At 45.1% G+C, this 22104-nt stretch overlaps 1 protein-coding gene across 2 annotated transcripts in view; it reads left to right on the forward strand.

Moving 5' to 3' along the window:
• Window positions 1–22104, forward strand: part of LOC117161352 (uncharacterized) — a 257777-nt gene that overhangs the window by 222507 nt on the left and 13166 nt on the right. The window lies entirely within an intron of this gene.

Genomic DNA, 22104 nt, shown 5'->3' on the forward strand with positions numbered 1-22104 from the left:
CGGAAAACGGCCGACCCTTTTTCACCGCGAGAGACTGGTTCTTGCGCCCGGGAATAAAAAGTCGCGTTGAATTTCTTGGTCGGCTTTAATACGCTGCGACACGGACCACGGAGGCGGTAAGGGACTCGAGAGGGTGAGTCTCGACACCGGTTTCGAAAATTTACGATTCTCTCGTTATTAAAGCAAGGTTGGGAAAACCGCGTGGCTCGCTGTTTAAAGCGGCAGCTTTGGGCATTAATTCGATTCGCGCTCGTTTCTCCTCTCGCCCTGGCTTTTTCCTCGTTTGTTTTCCGGCCATCAGCTACGACAGTTTATAAAAAGCGACGGGTCTATCCAGGCGGCGCGCACACAGCCGTTCCCATTTTTGTAATGCTGTAATAATCAATAGTACGCCGCTACTAAATCGTATAACCCAACCTCCGTCAATTTAATCGAGACAACGGAAGCACGTACCGGTTCTACGTGAGTTGGTGCGCAGCCCATGCACCGGGTGTCGTTATCGAATCGATTTTTATCTCCCCGCCGTATATTTTCCCTCGAAAAAATCTGCTACCGGAATGTAAACAACGGTTTAGAGATTTTTATCGGAACGTGAAAGGAAAGCGTCTGATATGATTCGCGTTTCCTAATGAAATTCGTCGATGAAAGATGATTTGATCTGTATATATATATTTTTTTTCGAAATCGTTGATGTTCTTTGTCGCGAACGGCCAACGAAGAGCGTGAAAAAATCGAATCGCATTCCCACGGAATGAAACGATTGGTAGTTCGCTTTGGTCGGTAGGAGGGATGAATCGAAAAAAGTAAAAAATTGTCGCGATCATGGGTGTTAACGCGCGACGATGCCGTACATTTCACTGGTCGAACCGCGATCCAACACTCGGCTCGAAATTTGAATAATGAAAAAGGAATCGAATTGCTTCGCGGAACGATGTTACGCTGACAATTACGCGACACAGATAGCCGCGGGTTTGTATCCCCGTATATGCGAGCCGCGTAAATGCTTCGCGTGCTCGCGCTCCAACGCATCTAGCAATTTTAATCCGTCGCGTGTGTTTTCGCGTTTACGATACATCGATAAAGCCATGGTACTTATGGCTACGATTTCTTTCGTTGCCTTAATGCTGTTTGCCAAGAATATTACGTTTCTATTAGCTGGGCGGCTATAACGCGAATGGAATTGTTCCTACGTAGAAATAGCGCGACTAGCTCAAGATTACGTAAGCACTATGATTTTCAATCGTTAAGAAGCCACGTCGTATCGCAAATTCACAAATCGACGAGTAGAGTTACAAGTGTAACTTCTTCTTTTTACCCTCCTGCATTCTTTCGATCGTTTCAGCGAAATCGTAGATGGATCGGAGATGGTCAAATTTACCTGGAAACTTAATATTATCGGTGTCATCTCCTTACGAGAAACGAACTTTGATAGAATACAATTAAATCGTTTGTTTCTTCGAAATTGAAGAGTAACGCGTGTATCCTAGTATATCGATTTGACTTCAGAGTTCCATGTTATGGCAAAAAGTAAACGACAAGGCGTATAATAATAATGATATGTATGAAAAAATCATGGGACGAGCGATAGAGGCAAACTGGAGACTCGCGGAGGAGGTATTCAGGTATTCAAAACTTACACGCGGTTCCATGATTCCAAGAGTTTGTTCCTGGCTGTACGATGGACCTCGTTAAGACTCGGAACGATCGTGAACGAACGGAACCGGTACTAGTATCTGTCCTGGACTTACTCTCCGAGGGCAAGGACTCTTGACCTTTCCTTTCTCCGTGTTACGCAGCACAGGAGGAAGCGAAGAAAGAGAAATAGAAGGCGGATAATCTCTGGTAATGTCTTTTATCTGGTCGTGGTTAGAATTTTGTCAAAGTTACGGAAAGTGGCTAGAATTCTTTAGTAAAGTTTCTTCGTGAAAATATCAAACTGCACAAACATTGGCAATCTACTAAAAATTATTCCTAGGAAGATGTGGTTGCGAAAACCAAAGATATAAAACTAGAAAGATATCATTGGGAAATTGAAGGAATTGGGGAATTGATATTGTACTCGCGAAGCGCCGACTTTCATGACACCTATACGATTGTATTCCTAGAGAAACAGAGTATTAAAGACACGGAGACGTCGGAGACGTGAAGGAGGATCAGTGAAAATAGAACCGAGTGTGGCGTAATATCGATAACGTTTGTTCGTATACAGAATGTTAGTTCTGGTCAGACTGGATCGAGTTGCTACGCCGTGAAATGTACCGGCGCACGTTTCGCGGTAAGAACTTGAAATATAGGTTATATGCATTGTGGTTCCGTGTCTCTCGAGGTTATGCACCATAATTCATCGTAGTGCGGTCGTAGCGTAGTGACAAAAAATGCTCGTGAAAACGTGTGCCGAGGGGCCTGCTGCTCGTCTTGGTCGGCCATATTGATTTCCCTGACGTTGGAAACTTGGATTATCCTCGGTATGTCAGCGTCGTAAATGGGAGAAGCTTGTCCATCGCGATGCATCGCGGCGTCGCCCTCTTATTTTTCAGTTTCGTCCCGCCGAGATTGAAAATCATTTTCATTTTTGCCTTACGTGACTGCACAATAGGACCGTAAAGAAAATGAGGCGACGCGCGGTTGCCCGTCGAGTCAACCGTCGACGGACCGCTTTATGTGGAAATTTCATTCGGAGAAAGGCACTTTCGCGAAATTTCGTAGGGAAGGTTACGCGGTGGAGGCCGGAATTGGCCAGATTCAAGCAGGATCTCGTATCAGAGTGGGTAACGTAGCGAGCAACACGCCGGATAAGTGAAAAATGAACCGAGTTAAAGAACCGGCCGCAATAACGGAAGAGAAATGAGAACAGATACGCGAAAGATATGGTAATGCGGAGGAGGAAGAGGCTCCGTGGTATTTCTACGTTGTTGCTAACCGTACGACCGTCTTGATTTTGGGATCTCGGTGACCGGTTAACAGCTTTGTTTGTTTCCACCGAATGATCGGACAACGTCAGAGCTGGAAAAATACCGCAACTATAGAACTGGCAGCTGATTGAAAAGGAACCCTCGAGGTAATCGATATGACGAAGCCGAGAATTTTATTTGCTTTAAAAGGATAAACCAAGAGGCAGTCTTTTAACCTATCGATAAACAAATAAGAAAGGAGACGGAGAAAAGAGATTTTTTAATATCCATCAAATTCTTCGCGTCGATTTCACGATTATTCGTTCTCGAGGCAATTAACGATCGTGTTTGTTCTCGAAGTACTCGGGTTCGCGGAAAGGGAGAGAGGAAATTAAAACGATAGGGCATAGGAAAAAGGCGTGGAAGCCGAAGGAGGTAAACCCCCGAGCGTGGGAGGTATAACAAGGGGTTTGGAGAGTAGTCTGGACCCTCGGCTAGACTCATTTTTCATAAGTTCGAAAAACACACCCGGGGCAGTTGGTGCGTAAATTTGAATTTCTCCGTGGCTACGGCAAGGCTCGGGCGCCGTGACTGTTCCTCGGGGGAAGGGGCAGCCTGGAAGGGCCATTGAGCATATGGCGCGGAATTTCGAACGACTTTTTTCTCCCTCTTTCCTCGCCGCTACCTTCGTTCTACCCCAGGAAACCCGTTGGAATACGCGGCTTGCGAAAACGCCGTTTCTCCTTCTTATTGAAGCTGCCATTCCCCTACCGCGGCCATCGTATCAACGATCGCACTTTGCTTTAACCCATAAGCGACCATCGATGGACCGTCGAAGCGTTACCTCGCCTATGTTACGATGGGGCAGTACGAGAATAAGCGACTGCTCGCGTTTCAAGGAAACGCGTTTCCGATTCTTCGTGCGGACATATCGCTTAAACCTTCTCCCTTTTGGGGCACGTGATTTGTTTACGGAAACTTTTGAAAACTTTGCAGCATGGAAACCGGCAGGTCGATATGGATATTGTTCGGTGTGCTTGGTACTCGACATTCCATTAATCTTGTCGACTCACCCGTGAAAACCATACTTTTCGCCAATGTAAATATCGTTGAATATTTACCTATGTTTTCAATCGTGGATTAGCGTTTCATGCTCTTCGTTTGATCCCTCGAAAAACTGCCATACTTTGTAAATATAAATGGATCGTACAATAACGTTTTATGGAATCGATCGACAAATCTTTCTCGTGAAACTTATTGCAAGCATGTCCGCGCGTGATTATACAGAAATTCTATAGAAATTGGAGGATGTAATTATCGATGTGGCGAATTATTAGATTAAATTAATCGTTGATTAAAGCGCGAGTTATAGTCGGCCGTTTAATATTAATTTCGAGCTACCATTAACATAGGTTTAGGGTTGAAAGGACAAGTAATTGGTATACGAACGTGATTTGTCGCCAACGTTCGGCCAGATCGCATGGAACACACGCCGAAAATCGACTGAAGCAAAAGGATACCGTAGTATCCAAACTCGTAAGTTGCACTTGTAAAACGTTACGATTAAGTTCAGCCGATCCGATGACAAATTTTTCGAACCGTCACACCGTGGCGTTTTCTAATTTTTCACATGCTTGTGGCCGATTTAATGTTTCGATACGAAACGAAGCAGGTGAACGCATGGCTCCACCGCATGGAGCAACACGAACGATTCTATCGTAGAGATTCATCGGTGCGCGTGGTCGAATTTTCGGGACCAGATGAAAATACAATAGCGCTAACAGAGAGAGAGAGAGAGAGAGAGAGAGAAGGAGAGAGAGAAAAGTAAAAAGAGCGCAATGTCGCGGTGTTGGAGAAGATAAACGATAGACAGACCGTTGGTGTGCGAACTTTCGCGTAATAGGTATATCTGGCCGTTTTGTCTAGACACACGCCAGGACTGGAACTAGTCTGTGTACAAGAGCGACGGAAAACCGTCTCGATAACACCGCAACTCGATCTCGAGCGTTGCCGGGTCCGTGTTAGCCCGCATTTCCGGGTGTCTCCGCGCGTATCCATGTTCTCGGCGCGTACATTCACCGGCACACGTCGGTGTCGATACGCGTGCACGTGCACGGGAATGAACGTGTGGCCGCACCAGGGCGAGAACGCATTCGTCATTGTTTTACCCGTGCAAGCGAGATCCACGAGGAAGAGGGACGGCGGTTGGTCGCGCTGTCAGCCACCGCAATTCCCCGAAGGGTTCCACCGTTACAAGCTTCCCATAATCGAATACGAAGCTCTGCCGTTTTGGAAAACGCGGCTCGAAAACGGCCAGTCATTAGCCGCGTTTAGAACGAGCTCGGTAGAAACTAGCTCTCGAAGGAACATCGATTCGCCCGTCGAGAGGCATGATCCAGGTCGTACCGATAATGCTCGCTTCGTGAATTATTGGAATGCGATAAGCGGTGATTAAATAATTGCTGCTCCTGGCAAGGAAATTAACGCGATAACAGAGGAAATAACGAGAATCGTTCGTCCTTATTTTGCGCGTGCTTGGTAGAACGATTTTGAATATATTTAAATATCGATCGTTCGACGTTCGAGTAGCCGGGGTAAGCTGCGCGAAACGCAACAGGATTCTCCGAGGAGCGGAAGCGCATTTGCCGAATGTCTTAGGAACGTCAAGGCGCGGCAGGTTGATTCAAAAACGGTGAAAATGGCGAGACAGGAGACAACGGAGGACGTTCATCGTGGATGATTGCGTACAATGCAACCGCGTAGGCGCAGCAATCCCTCAACTTGTCACTTATGTCCTCTCGTCGTGTACGGTCTCCTACCTTTTTCCACCCTCTTCGAACAACCGGCTTCCTATCTACCGTGGCAAGCCTTTCATTCAACGGTAACAACGACGTTGTTGTCGACGACGACGACGACGACGACGACGACGACGACGACGACGACGACGACGACGACGGCCTCCTTTTATCCGCTGAGCCGTCTCAGTCCAGAAACTCGCCGTAAACGCCAACGAATGCGACTTTCGAAGGCGAGCTGACCTTCGACCTTGCGGAAAGTTGAGTAAAGTGGAAGAGCGCTCGCTTCCACCAAGGTCGAAGTCGATCGAATTAATCCGCACGATCGAATTCGCCTCTACGAGTACGACGTCGAATAATAGGCTGGACAAATTGCATGGAACGGCGGCCGACTACCTGTGCCAGCAAATGACTGCAGAATGAACCGTTTTACCTGCGGAAGGGGTACAACGTTCGAGGATTAGACGCGAGCAAGCTTCACTGAGAAAAAGCGTAATTTTCGTGCTTTACCGTTCGAAGGCTATAGAAAACGACGAAACAATCGAGTAATTGGTTTCTTTCTTTCGAAATTGTTCGTCGAATACACTGATATAACGATCGTGATCGATCACGAGGTAAACCCTAACACGGAATATCTTATCTTCTACTTACTGTTATGTTCACCGAAAACTATATTTCCAATACATTTCGCATCTTTTCCATCAGAATTCCCCGTCCAAGCATGCATTCGCGATAACGCAAAAAACATGGAATTAACATCGAATCGTCAATTAACTCGTTGCCACTCCCACGCGGACGTCCGCAAACGAATACAATTAATGAAATGTCGATCGAACGGACGATAACGATTTCAATCCGAAATCATCGTTTCATCAAAAATGATTCTCCTCTATTTCGTGACATTCCATTTCAATTAGGATTTTCCTCTGCAGCGATTCGTATTCGCGTTCACCGCGAAATCTTTCAGCATTTTCTACCGTATCCGTTTATTGGTATAGTTCGTGTAATTTCGTTGAAATTAAAATAAATTCAGCCTCGCCCTCCCCTCCCCCAGCCCGCGCTAATAAAGAGCATGTCCACGTCGGTTAATTAGCGAGCCGCCGTTGCATCCGGGTCTCGATCCGAAAACATTCATTTTCCGAGATAATGTGTTCGCCCGTAACTTGTTACTAATCGTCGATACGTGCTCCACCGGTTTATTATAATTAGGATTACGCTCCGGGTCTAGCGCGATGTCGCGATCATCGAAATATTTATACCGACGATCTTGTCGGGAATTAATCTGCGATGAGATTTATGGAATTGATTTATGCGAATACTAAGCGCATTATAATGTCGCCCTATCGAGATAATCCCTCGATACTTAGCCCGTAATTTTCTACGTACAAATAATTCCGTTGATTCGCGTTGTTCGCGTGTATCCACGTTTCGACGATTCAGGCTCGTCTAACTTTCAACATTTTCAACCGATGTGTCGCGAGAATTTTTAAAACGCGCGATTACTTGGCCAGTAACGCCGATCTCTTTTCTCTTGGATCGTCAGATAAAAACAACGATAACCAGAATTCTAGTGACCGATTTATGCGTGGAACGAAATGGAAAAGGTTAAAAATTGTTGGTCTTATCGGATAAACAAATCTTTCCTGTTTTCGATCGTGCTAGTTTCGATTAATAAACGATAATAAATAATGGTTGATGGCGATACGCGCTCGAGTAGAAACGGAGATGGAACGCTGGACAAGCGGCCCGCGGCGATCGGCAACCGGAAATGACGTGACGTACGGAGGCTACGTCTCGTCGCTACTATTGAACAAACTCGCACTTTTTTCGATTTCTCGTCTCTGCTTTTACGCTCGAAACCCGTGCTGCTCGACTGATGCAGAAGCGTGATTTCTATGATTGAAATCATCGAAACTTTTAATTGAAAAAGTTTCTAATTTAGGAATTGATAATATCTGGTTCGGTACTCTTGAAAGATATGTAAATGTATCAATTTCCACAACTCGAACTTCTAACACAGTTGCTTGCAAACTTTAACGAATCAAATCCACGTGACATTTGAAAATATCGTGCTTCTTCCGTCGAAAGATGAATCATAGTTTCGTCAAGGAAGAATCAGACAATGTCCAAGGAGTCGACGAGAAAATAGAAAAAATAAAGGGACGATTGCTCTCTTCGATCGATCGATCGAGCGAAACGTGATCGACGTAGCTGACCAATTGCGTGTTAGAGAGGAATTGTGAGTAAATTAAAGGAAAACAATTGTCGTGGCAGGTTCCTTCCTCCTGCCATTCTCTGAGCTGTTTCAATCTCGAACAGCTATATGGTGAAATCGGTCTTCCTTGGACCTAATAAACGTCAATAGTGCGTATGGAGCAGGCAATCCTAAGGTGTGTGTGTTCAACACGTTGATTTCTCTTCGATTCAACTTATTACGGGCGAAGCATCGACTTTTTCCAGATATTACGTGACGACAGACGAGTTTGGTATTTTCTGCACGCCGGAGAACGAATTTTTTTATGTAATCTTGTCTTCCTCTACTAAAATTGCAATATCCATGCAAATTCCTATTTTTACGAACGCAATTAATGAAATGGAACTTAAGTAGAGATTCGCTTCGCCTATTAAATATTACAACTACTTTTGGATATTTTATATATTTTTGAACATTATGTACATTCTGTGTATGTGCGTTCAAGTTTCTGGAAAATACGTGAAAATTCGTAGCCCGCTTATTATTACACGATTGTTTGAAATATTATCGCAACTTTATAATACGATACCGTTAAAACTCAAAATTTGAGATCAAGTCTAAGATTATTCAAAGTTCTCTTAAGGTCCGTAGAAAATTTTCTAAACGTTATTCGTTGACCATCCAGATCATTCGAGGACAACGTGTAGCGGCTCGTCAATGTTCTGCATATTCTATTTGTCAAGGTTTAAACAGCTGGAAATCATTCTATCGCAGGAGGAATACGAAACTTTGAATCTAGCACGTTCCGCCAGACTGCGAGACGTTTAATTAATTACACAGTTGCTGTCACGTGACACCTCGTGCCTTGTCCTGCGCTATTCGCCTCATTTCGCTTTTCCCCACAGAAAGGTTGTGTTGCCACGTTCTATGTCCTTTGTGTTTTCTAGCCCAGTTCTTCTCGAACTTGTCTTACCCCGTTTACCTGGCGGGCAGGGCGTACTAAACTTCAGGTTATTTCATTTACGTACACCTATACACGACGTAGATCGATGGACCGATCGTTCTCGGTAGGGTTCGAACTGCCAAGTACTTCTTTGTAACTTTGGTTTTGAGAAGGCCGACTCTGAAGATCGATACAGCTTGCATGTTCTTGTTTGATTCGGTTTTGCTTGCAAAAGTATCGGTTCCCCGAAGGAAACGTGCCAGAAACCTATTTTTAGCGGCAAGTACAGATTTCCTCGGGACAGATTCGAAACGACGATCAAGTAAAATTTTCGCCATCGATGGCAGATCTATAGCACTTAACGTAATCGATAAGAGAGGCGAAGAGACTGGTTTAGACAGCGAAAGATTCGAAAGAAAAATGGAGAAAGGCCTGGCAGAGAGAAGCGAAGCTGGTGAGAAAGAAAAGACGCAATCTTGAACGCGTTACACGTACACGAGCTCGAGGCGAGAATTACGCGGCATGATTTGTTAGGGTTGCTTGTTAGTGGAGTGCGCGTGCACCCGAGTGACTTTCAAAGTCACCGCAGCCCCTGTACCCGTGGAATAAATAGATAGACGAGCATTAACAATACGGGGACGATTGAGAAGGGTAGAGCGTGATGATAGACACGTAGCGCGGAACACTGGGGTCGAACGCGTCGCCTCGAGCGCGGTGGTAAAAGTTTTTGAAATTTCCGATACACAAGGAAGGAACAAAGGACAGGAAAGAAAGAATAAACTCGGCGGTGCGTTGGCTGAGTCAGCGCTCGGTAATATGAAATCGACGGAAAGTTGAAAATTCATTTTGCCCGGCAGTCTCTGGAAAGACCGTATAACGGAATTAAGGCGGGCAGACAGATGGCTCGTTAAGGGTTGCGAATAACAAGGGTATCCAGACATTTCGCGATAGAGAAAAGGAGCGAGCAAGAGGAGACGGTGGAATGGAAATAATGCGAAAATGTTAATCGGAAGATGTTCCGACTCGAAGGATGCAACGCGAAAGGGAAGTTAGTGGCTGTTCGTGGTCCAATAAATTGCGAATTGGAGAAAGAAAAGGTAATCGGAAGGCGTGTTGGCGGACGGTTCGATGAAAAGTCGAAGTAAACTCGGTCGTTTCTGGAGGAACGTTCGCTTGGAAGAACGCTCGGGGAGGATAAGAGGTGTAGCCGCGGGCGTCGAAAGGGGACGAAACATTGCACGAAATTTGCAAGCAAATTGCCAATTCTTAGGTGGTGCCGAGATAGGAGTGGCGGCGCGTAGGTAGATTCGCGTGGACGGCAGGTAGGTAGCCCGGCTGCGGCCGGATACCCAGGGGCCATGTTCGTGACGGTCCATAGCTCGAAATTCGTTTCGCGAATTGCCGACACGGCCGACAACGTCCATCAGGGAACGTCCGAGAAAGTCTCGAAAAATTTCCTCGTTTGACCCGGCCAGCTATTTTGAATTCTCTTGGGCGAATTCATTCTCTCGCCACGTAATTAAATTCTTCACGGTCGTTTCGTTTCCCGGCTTATTTCGCTTCTTACGAAAATCTCCGGTTACAACGATCCTCTTCCGTCCCCTTTTCTCTTTCTCGTGAAACACGAGGATCGCAGTACCAAGAAGTACTTTGCGGATTCGATGTTATCCTCTGATTGCCTCTTTGCCAAAGGATTCACCCTCGATATCGATTATTAATTTCTACGCGCTACTCGCTCGCGGAAAGTGAGATAAAAGCCGCATTAAATTAACTAATACTCGAGCTCTTTAGAGTCAGCCCTTGGAAAGGTCTTTGTATTTCTCGAAGGGTTCTCCATTAACACGAAGCGAGATCATCGTCTGCAGTCGTACTTGTCCTTTTTAAAGGGCCTTAAATGTCTTCGAAGCCCGGCAAGAGATAAAAGCCCGCTAAGCTTTACGAACAATCTCGGGGAATTTACAAAGGACAAAAGGATTCGTTGAACTGTTAACGCTGTAAGTTCCGATATTGTTTCCCCTTTCCTATGGCCGAAGGAAAGAAAGCCTGCGAGCCCTTTTACAACGTAAAATGTGTTTACGATGAACTAGAGGGACTCCTCGAATTTGTATCGGAGGTCGAATTGCTAACTCGAAAAACTTATCGAATTACCAAGTTTCCAACAACAATTGTACGTGGAATAAAAGTTTGGCGAGAGACGAGAGCGGAAGATGTCGAGAATTATAATTTAGCTCGCGGTGAAAAAAGAAATTGCGGAAACTTCTCCCTCCCATCGCGGAACCAAGCGTAAGCGTTGGTTTGTTATTTAGAAAACAGACACCGGAAGTAAGAAATCGGAAGAAGGTAAAAGACATTTATTTTCCGCTGGAAATGACATTTCAATAATTGCATCGCGGCGCAATCGTATCATTTGTGTACGAAGCTGAAGATTTCGTGGTGAAATCGACGTGAAATCCTCTTCCGCGATCATTGAAAGGATCGTGCGAGTGCCTCGGGAAGGAGGAGAGTAGAAGAGAGAGAGAGAGAGAGAGAAAGAGAGGGGAACTGGTCTCGTAAGCCGTTTCGAAGAGTTGGAAGAAATCCACGAAGAAAAGAAAAGGGAGGGTAGTGAAAGAGCCTTCTGCTGACGTCGCTGGCAATCCCTGCGTTCGTCCAACCGAGCTTGCAGTTGCACATCTTGCAGTTTCGGTTTTTGCACTCCATTTCGCTCGCATACTGGAACGCAGCGAGTTTCACTCCTCTTTTTCTCCTTCATCCCTCTTCGTCCGTCCTTCCTTCCTTCTATCCTTTTCCCGCTCCTCTTTGTACATTTTTTCTTACATCTACCGCCGTCTACCACACCCTGACGACTACCTTTCACTTCTATATATCTCTTTCTTCGTTTCTGATCTTTCACGTTCCCCTTTGTCCGAGGACTTCTCTACGCCGCTTGTCATCTTACGTGTCCATTTATAATCTTTATGTCCGCGAGTCGTTATCTAATTATTCGGGTGAGTTCTCGTGACGCGCGATGAATTAACAGATTATTCGCGCATCCGCCGTAGCACGCAGCACCGCCGGAGAAATAGAGTTTATCTATCGCGTTTACGTAATGAAAATCCTCGTCTTTTCATTTCTCCGTTGCGTATCTTTATAAATTGCCTGGAATTTATGGCAACGCCGAGAAGAAGACGGGGCGGGGTTGTGTATTTAGCTAAAGGTTTCCCTTGTCCCTCGCCGCGCCATTTAATTACGACACTAATTAAACATTCATTCTCAGATCCACGCGAAGATCCAACGTGGTTCCATTTTGCCGGACGAAACCAAGCAACACAAAGGGCTGTGGACGATGGTGGAAAGTGGTGGAAGGTGTGTTTCGAGTCGGTTTTTATCATCTTACGGTAGTATCAGCACGCGCTAATATCAGCCACGTTTCCGCGTCGATTTTCTCTCACCCTCGCATATTGATTACATAAGCGACTGGATATACTACCCTCGCTAAAAACATCCGAGTTCCACCACTTTCTTTAACGCGTACTATCGCCGATTTCACGACATCTACCGCAACCTACGGACAGCTTGTGGTAGTTAAACGCAAAAGGATTCGCAAGGCCGACGTTAGAGAGGATGGAAGAAGCGAAAGGGCAGAAGCGGTGTATTAATAATAGCCCCGTAGCAAGAATTTCTGTTCGAGCCGCGGGCAAAGCAGGAAGTTCACTTTGCGAATTTTACGCGACGTGCGTCTCCCAACAATCTTATTTTCACCGGGTTCGCACGGTCGCGCGCGCTCGAAAGCTTCGCGTATGCAAATAATGGAATGGAGTACTCTCGCGTTTAATTAACGGAATTTTCGCCCCCTCCTATCGTTTGTCTATCTCTTTCCCTCTTTTTCCTCGTATGACGAGATCCAATGAAACCTAGCTCGCCGAACCGAGGGATCTCGCTGCACCGCGCAACGGCGAATTCATTTTTACGAAGACAATGTATTACGTGGGTAATTACGACGTTACCAAGATAATGTCTATTTGCGGATTAGGGGAAGACATTCTGTGTACAGAGCGTTTCGGTAACGTTAGTAGGAATTCAACTGGCTAGCTCGAACCAACCCCGCTGGAACGATTCTTACTGCATACCGGGAACAATTAGCATTTGAAAGTTACTCGTTATTAGAGCGCTTGATTCTTCGTCGTATCAGTTGTTCCACGGTATTTCCAAGTGCAAGAACGACTGTTAGGAAAGAAAATTTATTACTTTACACGTTCACGAAAGTATGCCGATACTTTGCGTAGTGTTTCACTACGGTGCTGATGAAATTTCATATAAATATATATTTATGTATGTATGTATATATTTGCGGATGCGTAAGTCTCATCATTTTTACGAGCTGATGTATGAACAAACTTGGAAGCATACTTCCAATGTCATCGATCGCAATTAAAGTTCACCAGGACGAGAAAGAAAATAACGTACCAAATATACCGGAAAATTGCTATAATGACCATGTTTAGTTCAATGGACCATGACCAGGAGGATCTCGTTTCAATGCGCGTACAAAATTTTATTAGCGAGTCAGCGCAAAATATGGATCCCACGCGTTCGCTGGAAAATAGGTAATTTGCATGCTTGCAATACGTAATTGCCATCTAACGTTCGAATTAAGGTACCATCCGGACCGAATAGTTGGACACAATTATAACTTCTCACAGAGAGTATCGTGACCACTCGGGCTACGCGTCTCATCCTCCGCCGGAAACCGCTTTCATAAACGATTCGCGCAGGTTAGAAATGACCGTTAAAGCTATCAGTTGCGGAGACAAGACGGAGCTGGGCGAAAAACGAGGTCGACGCGTATTTGGAAATTCCATGCCGATGAACGCGTCGCTTTTACGCGCCGTCCTCCGTTTTGAGAATTGAATTTCCATCGGACAAAACCGATCCATCGTGACGTTCGCATCGTGGTTCGTGGAACGCGTCTTTCTCCGTTTGCTCGATTTATTGTTTCGCGATCTTCGTTCCGTCGTTTTCCAACGTTTGCTCGTCTGCACCAACGAAATCTCTTCTTCGTTTTCATAAGGAAAATGACAGTTTTCGAAAAATACTGAAAAGATTCCGATCGGTAGAATCAACGATAGTACTCGATTCGGTTATGATGTTAATTATGATAATATTAATTACACGCACTGGCACCAATAAATCGAACGCTAATAACGTGATAATCACTTATTACGGTCGATAGATGCATATTCAGTTTGTTTGATGCAATAATAATACTGTTATCAACAATAACCGATAAACGTACAAAGCAAACACAAGCAAATCGCGATAGAGACGCGCATGGTAGTTTCTGTAAAGAAAGCAACGACAGAGACCGACGAATCCGATGCTTTGATACAGGAGCAAAGAAATAAACGTAACGATATTCAGTTTGCTGTAATCTCGTAGCACGAATAACGCGTTTGAAGATAGAACAAGTTTTTGAAAAAACAAGAGTGTAAAGATGCGCCACGATGGTTCGCGAAAATCGTGACGATTAATTTTCTAGCTTCGTAATTACCACGATTTATTCTGTCAGCTCTTCGGTGCTGAACGACGAAAAAATACCACGGAACAAAGTGTCCATGAAATTTCAACGCTCATCGGACGTTGTTAAACGTCGAACCTGTTCGCGAACCTGTCCGAAAATACGTATCTACATATTGACGACTCCAGCTAGTTGGAAAATTGAATTTCCATCGTCCGATCGTTGCTGCGAATTGCTCGCCGTTTTGATATCCGTTGACGTGTCCGGCTCCCTCTCTTTGTGCCGATTGTTGCTCTTCGATTATTATCCACGTTCCTCGATGCGATGGAGTTACGCAACTAGACGACGTTCTACAGCCGCTGTCCAGATGGCCGCTCGATTGATAAAACGAAGAATCGACGATGCTCGCGCGACCATCCGCGAAGACTCGTTATTTGTTAAAAACCAATCGACCGAAGAGCCAGATAGATGAAGTAGATACGCAATTTCGTTCGTGTTTTAAAAGTTTCGCGATACAACGCGCGTCAGCTAACATGTGCAGCAGCGTTTTTCGACCAGTCATCGTTGACTAGTATCTGCGATAAGTACAGAATGCTCTATCTTGATGAGTTCCGGGGAAGATGAGTTCCGGGGAAATCGCAGGTTTTGCAATGCGATTCTTGAAATAGGAGAGACGCGACAAACACAGGAAAATCACGATTCTGATACGTGTCGCCGGAATTAACGCAGTTGACGGTCGTTTTTCACACTTGAATTAATTAAAACCGGTCTTGATAGGGAGCAAGTGTCTCGCGTTGCTACGATAGAAATCAATTGTATTAGCAGGATAATCGTCGATAAATCTTTCTGAGAAAACGTAGCGATGATTCTGCTGTCTCGCGTGCGTGATTTGTAGAACAGTTGTTAGATTTTGAGCCTGAACGTTGCCAAGGCAACTGCTGAAAGCAAGTAGTACGTGTCAATATACAAACCAGCGAAAATGTATCGGCGTTGAAATTGAAACGTTTCTCGTACTATGGTCGATCCAAAACATCGATGAATCGTAACTTACACGCAAGATACGTACGTACGAAAGAAAGGAAATGTACGAGTTACACGGCGGTGCCAAGGTTTTGCGAAAGGATGGAAAACGCGTCCGGTCGTTTGCCGAAACTTGCCTATAAATTTCAATTGGAGCAGATAGACGTCGAGATGCGAATGATCGTGGTTGGGTTATGCGGAATGTAATTGAAATTAATTTAGAATCGATGCTCGACGTCGGCCGTGAGAGCTCTGCCAACAGCGATGTTGTAATCGGGCGGGGAAATCTGTTTCGGCCGGGTTAGAAACGCCCCGAGCACGCGCTCGTCGGTCGTCGTGTCGCTGTCCTGAAGTATTCGCCCGAGTCACGGACATCGAATCGACGCGAAAACCATTTTCTGCAACAAAGTGCAAAGTGTTCCTGACATACGTAAACCAACCCTGCGAATGCCTCTCGCGTGCGCAGATATTTAGATTCCGAGGAAGAAACCGTGTGCAATCTCGGAAACACTTTTCGCTCGGAAACGAACGTTGCTCGGTATCACGAAGCTCGCTGCTAGGTAACTCGGGTAACTGGCCAACGGGTTTAGCGTGGAATTTCTTTCGACTTCAACCGCTCGTAAACTCGATTTCTTTTCAGAGGATCCGGTTGTCCTCGTACGAAGGCTTTGGGCCACATGACTAATTCGTTTCATAAATATGATCCATCTAGTCGTGCAGTAGTTTAAACATTTACCAGTTCGTTTCCCTATTCCAAGCGGTGTTTTCTTGGTTCGACGCGAGATTTCGGATGACGGCTCCGAAGGCAGATGAAAGGGAAAGGTAAACGAGGATTGAAGCGGCGAAGAAATAATTTCTGCGTCAAAGGGTAGCTGCGTTTTCACGGTGGATCGACCATGGGCCACCTTATAACATCGTGGCTCTTAAAGGCCTCCTTTCAAGAGCTCGGAGTAAACGTTGCTAGGGTTAGGATTCGCGTCTTTGAACTTGACACGGGTCACCTGACTCTGCGGCTTCAGCCTCTTCTTCGGATCCTTGCTCCTTCAGTATGTCCCCCTTGCTTCCGCTCAAAGCTATCCCATGCTTCCACTGTTTTCCTCCGTCTGTCTCGCTCTTTCTCCGTTCCAACAGATCCTCCGTCTGCTTGGCTTCTCTGTCGGCGTTTCAACCGCCGATGTACAGGCAACGGAGTACCGTTTGGAACGTTAACCGCAACTCGTCGTGTTATCCCCCGGCTCTTGCTCCTTTAATTTTCTGCCGCGTCTTGTCGTCGCTCGACACAGTCTATCGAGGTGTATCGAGGTTAGTGATGCGAACCTGCTTCGCCCTTTCGCCGGTTTTTTCAAACAATTTCAAGCAATTTCAAGCAATTTCAAACGCGCTCGTAGCTACAGAGTTTCGACTGGATGTTGAAAAATTTGCGAATCTCGAGGCAAATAGAAGATTGCCGACAAGGAAAGGGAGAGGAGGGTTAGCGAAACGATAAAACCTTTCGACGAAGGACAACGAGACGCATTGGAAAATTGGTAATTTAGCTAATGAGAAAATAACGGAAAGCGTAAATCAACGATAATTCACGAATAGACTTTTAACTGCTAATTAAATAAATTTACGTTGTCCAGTTGCAGAGATAGAGAACCGGACAGATTATATAGGCTGTTGGATGAAACGGAGGCTCGATAATAAAATTCATTATTCCCGGAAAATCCATTTGAAAGTTTGAAAGCCGGTGGATCCGCTGTGCACGCCGGATCCAGCGAGAACGGATATTGATCGGGCGACGATTGGTCCGATGAATTTCGCGGCATCGCGGTTCGCATCGGTCATTACACCTAATGGTTTAATATTCGCGATACAAAATTACGTAGGCAGCTATATTTGACAGAATCGGGTCGAAATGTTGGCCGGGCAATAATAATCAAGCCGTGCAAGCTCGATGTCGTTTAGCGCTGCACTCAGCTTTAATTACATCGCTTGTCACGCGTGTTTACCGCCGAAGAGATGTGTATTTTATTCCCTATAATGCATCCCCGAATCCAGCTAGCAGAAAATTGCTAGACCGTTTCTCGGTGCCTTTGATTTACGAAACGACGGTAGAACGCGATTGTTTTCCCAGTTGGCGAATTTTGTTGCCGCGTCGGTTCGACCGCTCTTATTTTACCGCCGAACCAACGCAACGTGTCGTTCGAACCGAAGAAAACATCGAGGATAGGCAGTACAATTGTGCAAAGCGAATATAACGACTTTCGAGCGAACAACTGGCAATTATTTTGCTGGACAGGTGTACGGATGGAAAGTTCCAATTGCGATCTGTAGCGACGCGCCATTCTGCAAAAATGCCTTTGTTAAATATACGGCATTTCGTCGCTCGTCGTCCAGTCATTTCGTTTTCATTACGCGGCTGCGTTTGTCGCGATTTATCCGCGTTGATCACGAGCGTTGATCAACGTAAAGACACAGAGCAGAAACGGGGGAAGATCGATGTTCGTTAAAAAAAAATTATAATATTATATGACGTTCGTCTGCAGCGAAATATTCTCCATTATCGTGTCGCGCAACAATCCATTAACTCGGAAAATAAGAGCGGATGACAAAGCTTTTCTTTTATCGGAGAGAGAAATTACCGGGCGTACCCTCGGTCTTCCTCGCAGTTGCTTACGTAAAAAAGAAAAGCAAGAAGAAAAGGAGGCACAAGGGAGGAAAAAGAGGAGGGAGAGAGAGAGAGAGAGAGGGAGCAGGAAGGGGAGAGAGCGAGAGAGTATAAAGAAGTTTGACGTGGAAGAGCGGGACTAAGCGAAAATATTGGTCGTACTCGTTCGAGCGAAATCAAAGAGGAGAAAATCAATCCGGAGTCCACGGTGGGAAGTTAATGCGAATTAAAATCCAATTCCGCCGACGAGCGAACCCATTTCCAAACGTTGCATCTTCGTGACCGGGGAAAACAGGAAGTTCGTGTAGCAAACGGGGTCGACCAAGGGCAATGGGCAGAGACTAGAAGGGAGAATTTACACGGAGCAGGAAAGGAAACGTTTTACACAGCGAATATAAATATATAGCGAACGCGTGTGCTTTCGCCGATAATAAAATATTTTTGTTGCTAGCCCGTACATATTTTTCAAATGTTTTTATTCCGTACGAAACAGTTTTCGGATTTTCTCGAATACATTCTGGACCTGTTGCCCCTTTACTTTATGAGCGATCCTCCTATCTTTTGAATCCTATTTTACCGATCACCGATCATTCCCTTTTCGTCGATGGATATGTTACGGAACGCGCGCCAAATATCCTATACCTCGTACTTTGGTCGTTTAAAATATATCAATCTGTCTGTAGTAGCGAGGATAAATATCCGAGTTTTATTAAAAAAATCTATTTTTCTTTTTCGGGATTTTATACACGGAAGTGGATTCGTTTACTTCGATATGACTTTTCGCTTAGTTGTAAAATAACATGTTCGAAAGGAATCGTACGAGATAGACATTATACAAGTTGTATAACGAGGATAGCTATAAAGCGAGCCATAAAGGAAGCAATATTCCATTTTCCATACGCGAATGTTTAAACAATATTGCTAGTCAAATAGAAGATGAACAGAACAATGTTTTCACAGGAACAAATACGTTCGAGAGCGCCGTCGGTCCATCGCAGTAACGCGATAGATGATAGAAACGAAGCAAGACATGTTTCCAAAGTTAACACGGACGATTGTATGCATGTATACGTATTTTTACGTGTTTTTACGTATTTTTACGTATTTTCAAGAAAATGCGATGGAAAACGGTGGAGAAGTTTGCTCGAGTATAGCGAAAAATATCTTTGGAAAGCCGGTGATGTTTCCTCCGGTTTTCCGAGAGCGCGAAGCGTCCTCCCTGTTTCGACGAGGGCAGCGGCAGTCCACGCCCTCTTTCACTGCCAAAAGTTATTTCCGCTGGAAATTTATCGCTCTGGCGAGAATCGAGGCGTCATTTCCGGCCGAACGAAACAAAGAAAGCGTCTCGACTGCGACTCGCGCGAAAGATAATTGGCATGCCATTCTATCGTGTCCTTTCTCGCCCGCGGGCCGCTCCCTTCTCGCCATGGCCAACCCCGTAGATTTCTTTCCGGAAGAGCTATACGGTTGCGCAAGCTGACGATTGTTAAATGTACCTACGCCTCGGCTGATTTATTCCCTGGGGCTTTCGAAGGAGAGAAACCTGGATATTTATCGTCCCTTTCCGGCGTTGCGGTAAATAATGTGTTTGCTCTTTAACGCGATTTATTTCGGGCTACCGCTCTAAGTATCGTATAACGTATTGTTGCCTCTCTCGCGTCTATGGCTCGCCAAGAGGCAACGCGAACAAAAAAATCTATGTATACGTGTATTGTCAATGTTGCGACTTTTTGAAAGCTCCGTTGCGGTTATTGCTTCGCCGACACAAATTGCGGCCGGACCGCGGTTGGCGAAATTTCATTCCGCGTTTTTCCACGCTTTGGACATTGTCACAGAAAGTATCCTCGTGGAAAGCCAATATCATGTAATTAAATTTTCGACGGTTTGAACAGAAAAGAGCAACGAGATTGCGTATGTGGTGTACGTGCGCATACTGTGGAGGTCGCGCGCGGCAAATTTTCCTGATCGATCAGATCCGCGGTCGGCCATTTCGTTTCGGCCGGCCGACAAAGAAAGTCGTTCACGGGCGTCGGTCGATTGATTAATTAAAAAGTTGGAAGTGCCGTGTCGAGGAGCCGTCCTTGATCCGCGGCCATGATAACGCGTCCATTTCCGTTTCCTCTTTTTGTCGAGAGAGCGACACGCGATTCACGGCAGTCGACCACCCGTCAATTAAATTTAATTGTTTGGCCAACTTTTGCCGATTGCTCGAAGGAACGGTCGAAAGAAGCTGTTGGAATTTTTTAATATCGATCCACGATACAACGTCCAGCCGATACGCGCCATAGTTTTCCCTGTATGTAGAATTCGTACGAATGGTTATAACGAAATTAGGACGCGCCAAATGACACAAACGGAGCGGAGAAGTAAATCGTATACGAAATGCCTGCGGAACGTGATTAAAGCGTGAGAATAAAATCTGATTCGTTAAATTACACGGGAAATCCAGCGGTATTGTTAATTTTCTGTTGTATATGAAATCCTTAATAAATTTCGATTATATCAAGTACGGTATTTTATGACATGGACGTAACGAAGCACGTTGGAATTAAACGAAAAGTGAAAAGTTACAGGGGTAACCACTCATAGAACTTTGCTACTTTGCCATTGAAATTCGTGGCCCGGCAGCAATTCCACAATACATTGTCAAAAGTTTCGCTCGACGAACGTAATTAACGATCGTCGAAGTTCACGTCGATTTGTTCTCCCGATCGAAATACAAAAAGGGAAAGGTAGAGAAAGAAAGAGACTCGAAGGGTGACCTCACGGGGATCCCACCCTTGGCCCATCCCTTTGGCCAGGACCTTCGTAGAGGGAATCGCCTAACGAGTCGGAAAAATCAAGCCTCCTTTGCTGGAATCGCCTTTGACCCGATGTAATACATGTCTAATTAACCATGAAAATAACGAGATTTTTGTGACTGGCTTTTCCCAAACGAGCATCGAAAGCGATTTCTCGATCGTATCGAAAGGAAAGAACTTTAGGGTGAGGAAAATGTCCCGAATTATGACTTCCTTCCCGCTTGGATTTGCTATAATTTCATACTTGGTATATACTGGCTCGTGAAAGTATTCCAGCGCTTGTAGAAGAAGCATTTCGTAAATATATCGTACGTGTTGTACGAAACGTTTTGAAATTTCATTAGCGCGGTAACGAAACCCGGCTATCATGATTACGTTGATAAAGTTTGAAACAAATTTCGAAATCTACGTAGAAGCTAGCGGATACGTTAGTTGTGTAAGTTTAGTTTAAAATATCACTTCGACAATTAATAAACCTCAACGTTACACTAAAAGCACATTTGCAGTGAAAAAAATTATAACTTGGATAACACATTTTCAGATCGAAAATGTGTCGTTACGATGCCAATGAAATTTCAAAAACTTTCGTATAGCATACGTAATATACTCGTAGAAATTGTCTGCGATAAATGTTCGCATGCTTTCGTACACAGCTATGTATATCGTCAGCGAAATAAAACTGATTCGTAGAATACAGCCGAAGGCTTAGAAGAGAATATAAAACGTGCAACTATAAAGATAAGACACCGGTATTCGTCTAAGGTGACGAAAGCCACTCCAACGCCCGGGTAACATTGAAATCTTATCGTTGATAGGAGGGAAATCCTTTACATTGGCAAACAGAAGATAGCGGGTCAAAGTTTTCTCGAAATGATCGAGGTGAAATTTGAAAGGCAAAAAATCGATGGCTGCCGGCAAACAGTTGTTCAGGCCGCACGGCCGAAAGTTTAGCAAATATTTCGCCACGTCGGGTCTGCGATGTTTGTTTAGCATCTTGGATTCTTGCCTACCTCGAGCCGCCTCATTAAGCCGGAAAATAATACCCCGGCGAGTGGCGGTGGCCCCGAAACAACGGAAGAAAACAGAAAAGCCGGGATTCTGTCGCGAATCTTCGGCAAGACAGCGAGTGCTGCGGGAAGGGGTTGTTGCCAAGCGGAGGGAGAGGGACTAGCCTGAGGGTGCGACGTCAGATTTGTCTCGTTAGAGTTCGCATTGTGCCTGCCTATGGCCGATTTACGCTCTCTCGTTATAGCGTTCCTTCTTCGTCTCCTAGACGAATCCCTGCAATTCCTTTCTTTCTCCTTCTCGCTATC

The sequence above is a fragment of the Bombus vancouverensis genome, chromosome 18, assembly GCF_051014615.1.
Source record: "Bombus vancouverensis nearcticus chromosome 18, iyBomVanc1_principal, whole genome shotgun sequence".
NCBI lineage: Eukaryota > Metazoa > Arthropoda > Insecta > Hymenoptera > Apidae > Bombus > Bombus vancouverensis.